A 14,807-nucleotide genomic window follows, 5' to 3' on the forward strand; every position below is an offset into this window, starting at 1 on the left:
AGCACCGTGATTTCGCTTTTGAGATCGGAGATCATGTTTACCTCCGCGTCTCTCCAATGAAAGGTACTCGTCGCTTCGATATCAAAGGGAAGCTTGCCCTAGATACGTGGGACCTTTCAAGATTGTCAGCAAGAGAGGCGATCTTGCCTATCAACTCAAGCTTCCTTCAAACTTTGCAAATGTTCATGATGTGTTCCATGTCTCTCAGCTCCGAAAGTGCTTCAAGACTCCTGACCGCACCATCAACTTCGAGGGCATTGAGCTCCAAGAAGATCTCTCCTATCGTGAGCACCCAGTTGCTATTCTTGAAGAGACTGAACGCAAGACTTGCAACAAGTCAATTAAATTCCTCAAAGTCAAGTGGTCACACCATTCCGACCGTGAAGCTACCTAGGAACGCGAGGATCACCTCCGTTCTGAATACCCGGCATTCTTCCAGTCCTAGATCTCGGGACGAGATCCTTTCGTAGTGGTGGAGTGTTGTAACACCCCGGATGTGATTTACCCAATATGTATTCCAACTCTTGCCGTTTCCGGCGTTAAGTTATTTTATTTTCTCGGGTTCGGGTCTTTGTCTCCGTGTGTTGTTATCATTGTCATGCATCTCATATCATGTCATCATGTGCATTGCATTTGCATACGTGTTCATCTCATGCATTCGAGCATTTTCCCCGTTGTCCGTTTTGCATTCCGGCGCTTCGTTCTCCTCCGGTGGTCATTTCTACCTTTCTTTTGTGTGTGGGGATTAAACATTTCCGGATTGGACCAAGACTTGCCAAGCGGCCTTGGTTTACTACCGGTAGACCGCCTGTCAAGTTTCGTACCATTTGTACTTCGTTTGATACTCCAACGGTTAACCGAGGGACCGAAAAGGCCTCGTGTGTGTTGCAGCCAAACACCCCTCCAATTTGGCCCAAAACCCACCAAAACCTGCTCCATCATCTAGAGCGTTCGATCAGAATCGCGTGGCCGCAAACCGCACCTCTTTTGGACTCTCCTAACTCCTCCTATGCCTATTTATAGACCCCCATTCCAAATCCCGGATCTCCTCTGTCCAAACCCTAAAAATCTCAGCTCCGCCGCCATCGGACACGTCCGGCCGCAACCGGACGCATCCGCCCGCCGCCGCTGACCAATAGGGCGCCGCCACATGTTCCCCGCGGTGCCCACTTCGCCGCACCCGCCGCCGGCCCGGGTCAGCCCAAGCGGGGCCCTTCGAGCCCATCGACCGGGCCGCGTCCCCGCACCGAGCCGCCTTCTCCTTCCCCGACGCCGTCGCCTTCTCCGCCCCGCCACCTCGCCGGTGCTTCGCCGGCCACCGCGCCCGCCATTGCCAGCCAGCTGCGCCCCTCGCTGTCCAGTGTCCCGCGCCGCCAAGCTGCGCCGGCGACCGCGGACGAGCGTGCCTCCTCACCGCTACCAGCTCCGGCGGCCTCAAGTCCCCGCTCCTCCGGCCGGATCCGCGAAGTCCGGTGAGCTCTGCAGCGTCTCCGGCCACCGCGACCTCCATTTCCGGCGACCTCGAGCCCGACTGCTACAGTACCGCTATAGTACCCGCTACAGTGCCAGATCCAGATCCGGTTGACTTTCTCCCGAAACCCTAGTTCATGTTGCCATGTTCATCGTGCCATAGCTTTGCATCCGTAACTCCATTTTGGGCATATAGCATATCAAAATGTTCGTCTCAGAGAGCACATCATTTCATTCCATTGCATCATTTTCATTTGAGTTCATCTTAATGCCCGAAATGCTGTTAGAAGAGTGCTACTTGAGATAATTGTCAGATCTGCTGCTCCATTTAGATATTTGTCATTTTTGCCATGATTATTGTGTGCATGATATGACCATGAGCTCTACATATGTTTTTTAAGGGTTTTGTCATCTTTCCAGAGGTGCAACCCATGTATTTTTGTGATGTGTGTGGTGACTAGCACGAGCTTGCAAAGTGAGGCACTTGGTAATGCCGATTTCAGGGACTTAGCACTTCCACTAAGTCCTTGAGCTATTTATCTCATATGGCCTTATGTTCATGTTGTTTCCTAGTGATCCGTGCCTCTTTTGAGGATGATCAGTAAGGATGTTTTGTTAATCTTGTAGTGATCTATCCATCCATGTCTTTGTTTGCAATTATGGAGCACCCTAGCTTGAGTCAATCGAGCTCTACTTTTGCTACTTCGTGAATCTGGGCAGATTGTCTACTTGTTAGCGATTTTGTCGGGGATGTTGTAGTTGATCCGTGCATGCTATGCTATTGTTCTTGCCATGTCTAGATTTCATTTTGTGTATTTTTGATGGATGTATGCTTATCTTGTCATGACTTGCTCCGTAGTGAGTGCATCGAGCTCGTAAACATGCCTACTTGATATCTGTTTCAGCATGTTCTAGTTTTCTCTAAGTCTGAGAACTGATTATGTTTTTGCCATGTTCACATGTTTGCAATTGTATTTTCTGATCCCTTTTGGCTCAAGATCACTAAGGGACTTTTGTTAAGCTCTTTGAGTAGCTCCATGCCATGCTTTACTTTGCCATGTTCAGGTCCTGTAGCATATAGTTTTGTTGCTCCGAAGAGTGCTATCTGATCTGAAATTCCAGACAAGTGTTATTTTCACTAAGTCTGAAATCTGTTTGTCATATGCATTTTTGCCATGCTTGTTTGAACCTGTTAATGGATGAATTGGCCGTAGCTCAGTGCTAGACTTTTTTTAAACATCTTGAATGCATCCATGCTATGTATTTTGATGCCATGTTTGGGTGCTGTAGCTTGTTCATCTCATTGCATTCAGATGGCTACTTGCTGTAAATCGCAGAACGTGGCCATATTTGAATCGCTTGCCATTTCCAAACTGTAACTCCGATTCCGGCGTTCTTTATATTGTTTTCAAGCGATTTCATCTCATATTTCTAGTGGCACACTTGGATTTCCAAGTTGAGGCCAGATTCATGCATCGCTGGTCAAATCTTGCATATGCATTCCGCATCGCATCCCGCATAGCATATCATCTTTGCATCATATTGTTTGAGCCTTACACGTGGTTGATTGTGTTCCGTTTGCTTGTTTGTCTTGTTTGGTTAGATCCAGGAGACGAGTTCGCTAATGAGGAGCCCGTTGAGTTTGCTTTCGAGGATCCAGTCAACTCTGACAACTTTGCAGGCAAGATGATCATACCCTCGAAATCACTACTATCTTTGCTTTGCTAGATGCTCGCTCTTTTGCTATGCCAATGCTACGATGCCTACCACTTGCTTTTAAGCCTCCCAAATTGCCATGTCAAACCTATAACCCACCATGTCCTAGCAAACCATTGATTGGCTATGTTACCGCTTTGCTCAGCCCCTCTTATAGCGTTGCTAGTTGCAGGTGAAGATTGGAGGCCGTTCCTTGTTGGGAACATTTATTTACTTGTTGGGATATCATTATATTGCCATGTTATCTTAATGCATCTATATACTTGGTAAAGGGTGGAAGGCTCGGCCTCTCGACTAGTGTTTTGTTCCACTCTTGCCGCCCTAGTTTCCGTCATATCGGTGTTATGTTCCCGGATTTTGCGTTCCTTACGCGGTTGGGTTATAATGGGAACCCCTTGATAATTCGCCTTGATTAAATATTTTCCAGCAATGCCCAACCTTCGTTTTACCATTTTCCACCTAGCCTCTTTTTCCCTTGGGTTTCCGGAGCCCGAGGGTCATCTTATTTTAAACCCCCCTGGGCCAGTGCTCCTCTGAGTGTTGGTCCAACTGAGCGATGTCCGGGGCTACCAGGGAGCAACTCTGGGATGGCCTACCCGACGTCTGGCTCATCTGAGTGTGCCCTGAGAACGAGATATGTGTAGCTCCTATCGGGATTTGTCAGCACATTCGGGCGGTGTTGCTGGTCTTGTTTTAACCTGTCGAAGTGTCTTTAAGAACCGAGATACCGAGTCTGATCGGAACGTCTCGGGAGGAGGTCTATTCCTTCGTTGACCGTGAGAGCTTGTCATGGGCTAAGTTGGGACTCCCCTGCAGGGATTTGAACTTTCGAAAGCCGTGCCCGCGGTTATGGGCAGATAGGAATTTGTTAATGTCTGGTTGTAGATAACTTGAACCTTAAGTTAATTAAAATGAATCAACAGTGTGAGTTACCATGATGGTCTCTTCTCGGCGGAGTCCGGGAAGTGAACACGGTGTTGGAGTAATGCTTGCGCAGGTTGTCCTCTAGTTTCTCGCTCGCGCCTTGCCTCCTCTTCTCGCTCTCTTTTGCGAACAAGATAGCCACCACATATGCTAGTCACTTGCTGCAGCTCCACTTATATTTACCTTGCCTTACATATTAAGCTTAAATAGTCTTGATCGTGAGGGTGCGAGATTGCTGAGTCCCTGTGGCTCACAGATTACTATTACACCAGATACAGGGCCTGATGATTCCGCTCCAGGTGACACGCTTGAGCTCAAGTGGGAGTTCGACGAGGACTCTCAATGATACTATGTTTCCTTTCCTGATGATCAGTAGTGGTGCCCAGTTGGGGGTGATCAGGACCGTGTCGCTTGTTGGGTTATCTTTTATTTTGGCGCCGTAGTCGGGCCATGAGTGTTTGATTGATGTAATGTTATTTATGTACCTTGATTGACGTGGCGAGTGTAAGCCAACTATGTTATCTCCCCTTTATTATTTATATTACATGGGATGTTGTGAAGATTGCCTAACTTGCGACATATGCCTTCAATGCGATTATGTCTCTAAGTCGTGCCTCGACACGTGGGAGCTATAGTCGCATCGAGGGTGTTACAAATGAAGCACGAGATTGCTCAGTTCATGAATGAATGTGATGTCTGCAGAAGAGTGAAAGCAGAACACAAACGACCAGCTGGTCTCCTCCAACCTCTTGCCATTCCAGAATGGAAGTTTGATCATATTGAGATGGACTTAGTGACTGTATTCCCCAAGTCCAAGCATGGCAATGATGCTATCTTTGTTGTCATCGACAAGCTCACCAAAGTGGCTCATTTTCTCCCTATCAAAGAATCTATCACAACATCTCAGTTGGCAGAGCTATATACATCCAGGATTGTCTCTCTGCACGGCATTCCGCAGCTGATATCTTCAGATCGTGGTAGCATCTTCACCTCTAAGTTCTGGGATTCTTTTCAGAAGTCCATGGGCACCAACATTCGCTTCAGCACAGCATTTCATCCTCAAATTAGTGGCCAAGTCGAGCGAGTAAATCAAATTCTTGAAGATATGCTCAGGGCTTGCGTTATTTCTTTCGGCATGAAGTGGGAAGATTGTCTTCCATATGCCGAGTTCTCCTACAACAACAGCTTCCAAGCGAGTTCGGGCAAGGCCCCATTCGAGATTCTCTATGGCAGGAACTGTCGTACTCCTCTTAATTGGTCAGAGACTGGTGAACGCCAACTTCTTGGCAATGACTTGATCACAGAGGCTGAAGAAATGTGCAAAGACATTCATGAAAATCTCAAAGCCGCGCAATCGTGCCAGAAGAGTTACTATGATAGCAAGCATCGTGACTTGGCTTTCGAGATTGGAGACCATGTCTACCTCCGCGTCTCTCCAATGAAAGGTACTCCTCGCTTCGGTATCAAAGGGAAGCTTGCCCTAGATACGTGGGTCCTTTCAAGATCATTGGCAAAAGAGGCGATCTCACCTATCTACTTCAGCTTCCATCCAACTTTTCAAATGTGCACGACGTGTTTCACGTGTCTCAGCTTCGCAAGGGTTTCAAGACTCCTGACCGCACCATCAACTTCAAAGAGATTGATCTCCAAGAAGACATGTCTTATCATGAGCACCCCGCTGCTATTCTTGAAGAAACAGAGCGCAAGACTCACAACAAGTCTATCAAATTCCTGAAAGTGAAGTGGTCACACCATTCCGACCGTGAAGCCACCTGGGAATGCGAGGACCACCTCCGTTCCGAATATCCGGAGTTTTTCCAGTCCTAGATCTCGGGACGAGATCCTTTCGTAGTGGTGGAGTGTTGTAACGCCCCATATGTAACCTGCCATATTTGTATTCCAACTCTTGCCATTTCCGGCACTAAGTTATGATATTCCTCGTTGTTGGGTTTAGTCTTCGGGTTGCTTTTGCCTTTGTCATGCATCTCATATCATGTCATCATGTGCATCGCATTTGCATACGTGTTCGTCTCATGCATCCGAGCATTTTCCCCGTTGTCCGTTTTGCATTCCGGCGCTCCTATGTCCTCCAGTGTCCCTGTTTACCTCTTTTCGTGTATGAGTGTTAAAAGTTTTTCAGATTGGACCGAGACTTGCCAAGCGGCCTTGGGTTACTACCGGTAGACCGCCTGTCAAGTTTCGTGCCATTTGGACTTCGTTTGATACTCCAATGGTTAACCGAGGAACCGTAAAGGCCTCGTGTGTGTTGCAGCCCAACACCTCTCCAAAGTGGCCCAAAACCCACCTAAACCCCCTCCATCATCTTGGTCGTTCGATCACGATCGCGTGGCCACAAACTGTGCTCAATTTGGAGCCTCCTAGCTCCCTCTACCTATAAAAAGGCATCTCCCCCCGAAAATCCCGGATCGACCCCAACCCTAACCCTAGCCCCCGCTCCATCCGCGCGACTCGACGCGTCCGCCCACCGCCGGACAGAATCCCGCCGCCGCCGCTGCCACATGTCGCCTCGCCATTCGCCCGCCCGTGCGCCCCACATCGCTGGCCCGCCAGGCCCAGGGCAGGCCCCCCGGGCCCACACGCGCGCGCCGCCGCCCGCATCACCGCGCCGCCCGTCTCCTCCTCACCGGTGTCGGCCTCGCTGCCGCACGCACCTTGCCGCGCCTCGGCGCCACCGCATCGCCTCGCCGCCGCCCCATCTCGCGCGCCTCGTCGCCGGTCTCGTCGACTCCGGCCACCGGCGAGCCCCTCATCGCCGGATCCGGCAAGCCCTCTCCTCTCCGGCCATCTACAGTACTCCGGCGAGCCCCTCCGATGAACCTCGGAGACCGTGCCAATCCAGATCTGAAAACTTGAGGGTTGACCTAATTTCTTCTATAAGTCCCAGTAATTTTTAGCATTTTTCATTGCATCATAACTTTGCATCCGTGGCTCACTTTTGGGCGTGTAGCATATCAAATTGTTCGTCTCAACGTGTACTTCATTTCATTCCATTGCACCATGTTCATTTGAGTTCATCTTGATGCCCTAAATGTTGTTGCAAGAGTGCTATGCAATGTTAGTTTCAGATTCTTAGCAGAGTTTGGACTTTTGTCATTTTTGCCATGATTAATGTGTGCCTCCTATGATCTTGAGCCCTACATGCGTTTTGAAGTATGCCATGCCATATTTACATGGGTGTATGCCATGTATTTTTGTGATCTTTGTGGTGACTAGCACAAGCATGCAAAGTAGCTCTCGTGATGTTGCTGTTTTCAGGGACTTAGAAATCTTCTAAGTCTTTGCCCTGTTAATATTTTTATGCCATGTATTCTTGTTGCTACAGAGTGATCCATGCCTCTTTTGAGCATGTTCAGTAAGGATCATTTTGAGATATGGTTGTGCTCTATCCATCCATGTCTTTGTTTGCAATTATGGAGCACCCTAGCATGACTCAATCTTGCTCTACTTTTGCTATAAAATGTTCCTGGCAGATTGTTTACGTGTTAAGCAATTTTGCCGAGGTTGTTGTAGTTGATCCGTGCATGCTATGAGGTTGTTATTGCCATGTTTAGCTTCTATACCATGTCTACTTGCTGGGTGTATGCTTAGTTTGTCATGCAATGCCTTGTGGTGAGTGCATCAAGGTCGTAAACATGCCTATGTGAATCTGTTTTGCCATGTTCCAGTTTTCTACTAAGTCTGAATCTGTTAATGAAACTTGCTATGTTCACATGGTTGCCATTGTATTTTCTGATCCCTTTTGGCTTATGGTCAGTAAGGGACTTTTGTTGTATGCTTTGAGTAGCGTCATGCCATGCCTTGCTTTGCCATGATATGTTCCTGTAGCATGTTGTTATCTTGCTCTAAACATTGCTTCCTGATGTTAATTCCTGACATTTATTTTCACTAAGTCTATAACCTGATATCTTTTGCACTTTTGCCATGCTTGTTTGAACCTGCTATTGTGTGACGTGGCGATTGTAAGCCACCTATGTACATTTTTCCTTATTCAGTACATGGGATGTGTAAATATTACCCCGCTTGCGACATTGCCTACAATGCGGTTATGCCTCTATGTCGTGCTCCGACACGTGGGAGATATAGCCGCATCATGGGTGTTCCAGAACATCTCATATGCTCGATGATGTTCAAAACGTCGTTGAAGTCCCGGTTCTAAGCCGTAAAGCATGTCGCACTGAACTATCGAGTAGTCACCAGCTTTGCTCTGTCAGGTGTTCATAACATCTGGCGTTGCTCCTGTAGCGGGTTTGTCACCTAGTGGTGCTTCCAGGACGTAATTCTTCTGTGCAGCAATGAGGATAATCCACAAGTTACGGACCCAATCCGTGTAGTTGCTACCATCATATTTCAACTTAGCTTTCTCAAGGAACACATTAAAATTCAATGGAACAACAACACGGGCCATCTATCTACAACAACATAGACATGCAAAATACTATCAGGTACTAAGTCAGGATAAATTAAAGTTCAATTAATCAAATTACTTAAGAACTCCCACTTAGATAGACATCTCTCTAATCATCTAAGTGATCACATGATCCATATCAACTAAACCATGTCCGATCATCACGTGAGATGGAGTAGTTTTCAATGGTGAACATCACTATGTTGATCATATCTACTATATGATTCACGCTCGACCTTCCGGTCTCAGTGTTCTGAGGCCATATCTGCATATGCTAGGCTCGTCAAGTTTAACCCGAGTATTCTGCGTGTGCAAAACTGGCTTGCACCCGTTATATGTGAACGTAGAGCTTATCACACCCGATCATCACGTGGTGTCTTAGAATGATGAACTGTAGCAACGGTGCATACTCAGGGAGAACACTTGTACCTTGAAATTTAGTGAGAGATCATCTTATAATGCTACCGCCGAACTAAGCAAAATAAGATGTATATGTCGGATGTGGGGTTTCGGCTAACCCTTAAGGTTCGAACAGTGGGGTGCGCGCGAAGTCTTTCCCTTCTGCCGATCTACGCTCTAGCTCGCTAAGATCTTGCTGACGAACTCGACGAACTTGCAACACAGAAATACACAAGGTTTATACTGGTTCGGGCCACCGTTGTGGTGTAATACCCTACTCCAGTGTGGTGGTGGTGGATTGCCTCTTGGGCTGATGATGAACAGTACAAGGGAAGAACTGCCTCCTGAGGTTGAGGTGTTCTTGTGCGTACGAACTTGTAGTGCGAGGATTCCATCTCCTCCCTCCTATGGTGGCTAGTCCTATTTATAGAGGCCCCGGTCCTCTTCCCAAATATCGAGCGGGAAGGGAGCCAACAATGGCGGGCTAATTTAAAGGGGGACAACTAGTACAAGCTATCCTGACAAAAGCGGTCTTCGCCTGTGAAAGGCACTGGTGGTGACACCGTCCTGGGCTCCACAATGACCTTCATCTTGCAGTCCATGGTCTTGGTCTTGTTGCACCGAAATGACAACCTTTTCCTGAGGCCTTGGTACTCCACGGCTGCGCTCGCCCCCCTTGCACCAAAGAGGAAGCAAGGACGCTGCGCGCGCTGGCGCCCGCCTGGTGTCGATCGTCATGGCTCACGTCACGAGAGCCTCACGAGGTTTGCCCCGCCTTGATATCTCCGCTCCTCGCGAGCCTGCCTAACCAGGCCACTCCCGAGGAGGTCTTGCATCGTCCGCCTCGCGAGGCTTGGCCCCTCGCGAGGGTCTTGGGTGCCTTGTTGGTGAACATGGGCCGTACAACCTGCTGCTTGGCCACGCCATGGGCCGCAGGCAGGCAAATCTGGGGACCCCCGTTCCCAGAACGCCGACAGTAGCCCCCGGGCCCAAGGTGCGTGCGTGCTTGGCTTCATGGTGAAGCCAAGGGTCATGTTCGGAGCACCGCGGGCCCCCAAAAGCCTGCGGCCTTGGTTGACGCGAGGCGATTGATTGGACGTGGGCGTCTCCGCTTCCCCACGCTGCCTTTGAATCCGCCTGGCTATGTGGCCCCTGCGGCCTAGATAGTTATTCTTCATTCGCCATGCCTGGCTCTTCCAATCTCCCTGCTTCCCCGACGCCCTGCTCCGCCTTCCCAATCCGACCAGTGTTTCGCCCGCTTCACCGCCATGGCGCCGAAACAAGCCGACAAGGGAAAGAAACCTTTGTCCTAGCCAACTGCGCCTCCATCCTTCAAGCCGGCGCTTAGCTGGCCTCGGGTGCTCAACGATGAGGCCATGGGCAAGGTGCGCCCCATGCTCGCCTCCAGCTTCAACGAGTGGGGAGAGATGCTGACCTGGCCTGCGTCTCGCTCCAGCATCGCACGGGCAGTCACCGAGGTCCCGATCTTCATCGACGCCCTCTGGGCTGGCCTGCTTCCTCCCTTCTCCGCCTTTTTCAATGCGGTGCTCGAGCACTATCAGATCCACGTGCTCCATCTCGACGCTCAATCTGTGACCCTTCTTGCTGTCTTTGCCTTCGTGTGTGAGGCCGTGGTGGGCATCACCCCCTCCATGGCGCTTCTCCGCCACTTCTTCTCGCTGCATCTCACCGGTGCCCGGCAGAGCTCAGGGTGTGTGGGCTTCCAGGCCGTGGCTGCGACAGCAGGCATGGGGATCGACTTCGAGCTCCCTTCAACCGCGAGCGAGTTCCGCACGCGTTGGGTGTTTGTTGATGCCGGTGTGCTGAACCCTCTACTCCAAGCTCCGGTGGGGCCTGCCAATCCAAACTCCGGCTGGGGTCACTAGAGGCTCACGAGCCCTTGCCTCGCCCCCGTCTGGGCCAGGCTGCGGTGGTTGAAGGACCTTGGTGTGACTGCGCCCATGGTGGTGAGGGAGTTCGTCAAGCATCGAGTTGCTCCGCTTCAGCGCCATTCTCGCCCGATGTGGGCCTTGCTCAACGGACAAGACAACATGAGGTTTCAGGAGGAGGGGCTTCCTCTCGCCGCGCGGCAAATGGTGCTCAGGATCCTATCTGGTGTCCCTCTGCCGGATGACATACCCAGGAAAAGCTGCATGTTGTACCACTGCGAGAACAAGGTTACCTTTGCTGCGAACATGCCTTCCTTTGATGAGTGGGGGTTGCGCCCAATTGGCTTGGTGGGGCCCGCGAGAATCCCGTCATTGTGGTCCCCGTCTTTGTCGCCGGTGCCAAGCTCGCCCTGGTGACGGCGCAGGGGAGCGAGCTGCGACGGGGGCCGGCTGCTCAGGTGCTGAGGAGCACATGTCGAGTGGTGATCCAGGGGCGTCGTCCTCGGGAGCTTGCGACGCCCCTCCTGAGGCGTCGGTCATTGATGAGATGCGGCATGCGGCTCCCGAGGCCGAGGCTCCAGGAGCCTCAGGAGGTCGTAGCGAGAGAGAGCGAGGCTGTTCGCCGCATCCGGGCTCCCCTGAAGCCATCCCTCTTGGTTCTTCTTCGGCTCCGCCGCACTCTGGCCGTCACGTCCAGCGCTTCTGATGCCCTTGTGTAGACTTCGAGGAGCTCCGCAAGAGGAAGGGATCCCCTAGCGGCGGCAGCATCTTCGGACCGTTGAAGCGACAGAAGTGCATCGCTATCGACGTGTAAGTACCTTATCTGGGTGATCTTCTATGTGCCGCCTTCCTTTCCTGACGATTGTCCCCTCAGGTCCCCTTCTACTAAGGCCGCGAAATCTCTAGAGAAGCAGCTCCCTCTCGTCCCATCGCCCCGCCAAGCTCCAGCGCTATAGGCTCGGACACCGCCCATGGCGTGGGGTCAGCCAGGGGAGTTGGGCCGTTATCAAGCGCCCCGAGCTTACGCCTTCGTCGTCCTTTCTTCGCGGCCTTGCTCGGAGCGCAGCAGGCGTGCCAATGGCTCCTCCCCGGTCACGGTTGGTAGCTGGCTAGCCTCGATCCTGAAGTCTTCTTCAAGCAGCGGGCCTTGTTCGGTTTGGGCCCCTCGCGAAGGTCATCTGGCGCCTGGGGCCATGCCAGCCCCCAGCCCCCAACCGAGAGGTGGTGCGCCACTTGATGCTCCACCCGCAGCCCCCGAGGGGGAGGACGAGATGGGCCGAGCGCTCGAGCTCGAGCGCGGGCGCAGCGCGGTCCGCCACGAGCTCTTCCAGGAGTTAATGGGCGTGATGAAGCGCCTTGGTGAAGAGCTTGCTGGTGTCGACTCGTGTCTTGAGGCTGAAGGTCTTCGGTTGGTGGAGGAGCGGCGCAAGCTGCGAGTGGCCATCAACCTTGGTCGTTATCATCGTGACCTCGAGAACGCAAAGGCGGAGGTGTCCCTCAAGATTGCCAATCAGGCCCGCTCGCGAGCTTTGGAAGAAGCTCACGAGGCCAATCGCCGCCGCGAGGCTGTGAAGGAGCGCGCGTGGGAGCTCCAGGCCTGGAGCGTGTCCCTTGAGCAGCAGGTCGAGGCGCGCGAGGCCGCCCTTGCATCGATGAGGGGGACGCCTGCGGAGGAAGAGGAGGTCCGGCGGCGCGAGGAGACGCTGGCCCTGGAAGCCGTGGAGCGCAGCCTCGTGCTCGAGTGGCTGGAGACGAGGGAGCGTCAAGTTGCTCAAGCTAAAGATGTCGCTGGGGCCCGCGAGGCCAGAGTCGAGGAGGAGATCAATCGCCGGGTGGCCGTGGTTCGCGCAGATCTAGAGGGTAGGTACGACTTGAGGCTGAAGCTCGCCGGTCAGGAGGGTGCGGGCAGGGCCGCCGCCCTCAGGCCCAGGTTGGACGAGGCCGAGAGGCATGCGGAGGCCACAACCGCTGCCTTGGTTACGGCGCAGGCGGACTTGGCCTCCGCCCGCGCCGAGGTGCTTTCCCTCCGGAGGTGAGTTGACGACACCGAGGCCGTCGCTCGGCAAAACAGGGAGGAAGTGCTTCAACGACGAACGCTGGAGCGCGAGCACACTCCTATGCTTCAAGACCTTTGGAACAGGGCCAACACCGCGCTGGGCTATATCTGCGATGAGAACACCCCGACCCCTCACTCAAGTGACTACGCCAGCCACCTGACCTTCTTCACCGAGGTGGTGACGCGCCTGGAGGCTCATTCTGCCAGAGCTCGGCAGCTTGTGGAGGAGAGGGGTCGTGGCCTGCCTTAGCGCGCCTTCTCCCGTGTCTTCAACCACCTTCTGAACGTCGACCCCAACTTCGACTTTGATTCCGACATTGCCCCTGTACCCATGGCCGTCCGGGGTGACCTGGCATGTTGGGTAGAGGACCATGTCGACGCGTTGGCCAAGGCCTTCACCTCAGAGAATGATGGAGTGGTGGTCATCACAGACGAAGGTGACATGGTCAACGACGACGATGGGGGTGTCGCCGACGGCGGCGACGATTCCGACGAAGATGATGATGATGCAAGTGACGCGTCCATGGACGATGCAGCGAGTGATATCTCTGGCTGATCCCATATTCTCCTGTTGTTTTATTCTGCACGCAAAACTCGAGCGTGGCCCAAGGAAAACTTGTAAGAGCATTTTGAGAGGGGGAGCCCCTCATGTAAACAAATCGTAGTTTTTACTTTCCTATGAGATGTGGGTATGTGTCCTCGTGAGCTCATGAAGCTGGGGGTGAGTTTCCCGATGTGATTACCTTAGTCAGCGCCTGCTTAGGGCTGGGTTGTGAGGCGACGAGTTCCTGAGAATCCTGTGGAGCTTATCGCCCCGTTTGAAGGGGCCCCGCAAGGGGTGAGCACCAGGCGTAGTGCTAGCACGTGCTTTGTGCGGTCCGGCTCGCGAGGAGCTTTGAGAGGGAAAGGCGATGGACGTGGGTCCCAAACCAAACAAGATCAAGAAGGCGAGAAACGGCTCGAACGAGAAAAGGCACCCCCCGCGTGCATCGATAAAAATTCAGCTTCAACTTAAGTCCAGAATCAGAAAGCAAAGCCACAGAAAGAAAGATCCAAAGCAAAAGGCCGCATCCGGCACCTAGTCTAATCTTCGGGTCTTCAGGTCTTCTCACCAGCGCGGAGCTAAGTGTTGTCCACTAGGCGTGGGAGGGAGCCCCAGGGCCTGAGGCCGGCGCTCATGCGACTCCGGAGCGTGTACAACCCCAACTCATTATTACGTGAGAGTGTCACGGACGGCGAGCTTCACAGGCACTGGGCCTTCTTCACAGGTATCGACCTTGCTTCATATCGCCAGACGAGGGCCCCGCCTTGCGCCACCCTTGACCTCCTTTGAGCCGACCAGAGACTACAACGACACAAAGGAGGGAAAGAGGACGCCAGCGGTTCCCTCGACGACCACGGGTCCTCTACCGGGGGAAGGGTTGTTGAAGCCACCCTGGCAGAGGGCCTACCTCCTTGTGTCCCCTGGTTTCGCATGCCTTGGGGAGGGGCCTTGCTCCTGGCTTCCTCCCGGCGGCCCCCGGCGTGTCTTCCTTGTTGAAACAGGTGCCGCGGTGCCAGGGTCGCCGATCGATGCTGCAACCTGATTCACCTGCAGCCCATGGTTAGCATAAGCCTGTTCCTGAGAGGTTTGCGGTACCCTGTAGTTGCCATCGCCGGTGCGATCGCTGTGGTTCTGCGCTGGCTCTTGGAAAGCTTCGACTCCTAGCGCCCCTTCTCCCCAATCTTCTCCAACGAATGAGCCGAGGTCGTCCTCTGGTGCGTACCATTGGCCCGTCATGCGGGGCACGTAGGCTTCCGGGGCCGTTACCCCAAACACCTCGCCGTGGTGCCCCACGTCCATGTTGCTCCACCCATGATGGCGTCCTGTGGATGATAATACGGCACCCGGCCGGGACCATGGGGGTGACGCTTACGCTTGCGTTTG

The sequence above is a fragment of the Triticum dicoccoides genome, chromosome 2A, assembly GCF_002162155.2.
Source record: "Triticum dicoccoides isolate Atlit2015 ecotype Zavitan chromosome 2A, WEW_v2.0, whole genome shotgun sequence".
Lineage (NCBI taxonomy): Eukaryota > Viridiplantae > Streptophyta > Magnoliopsida > Poales > Poaceae > Triticum > Triticum dicoccoides.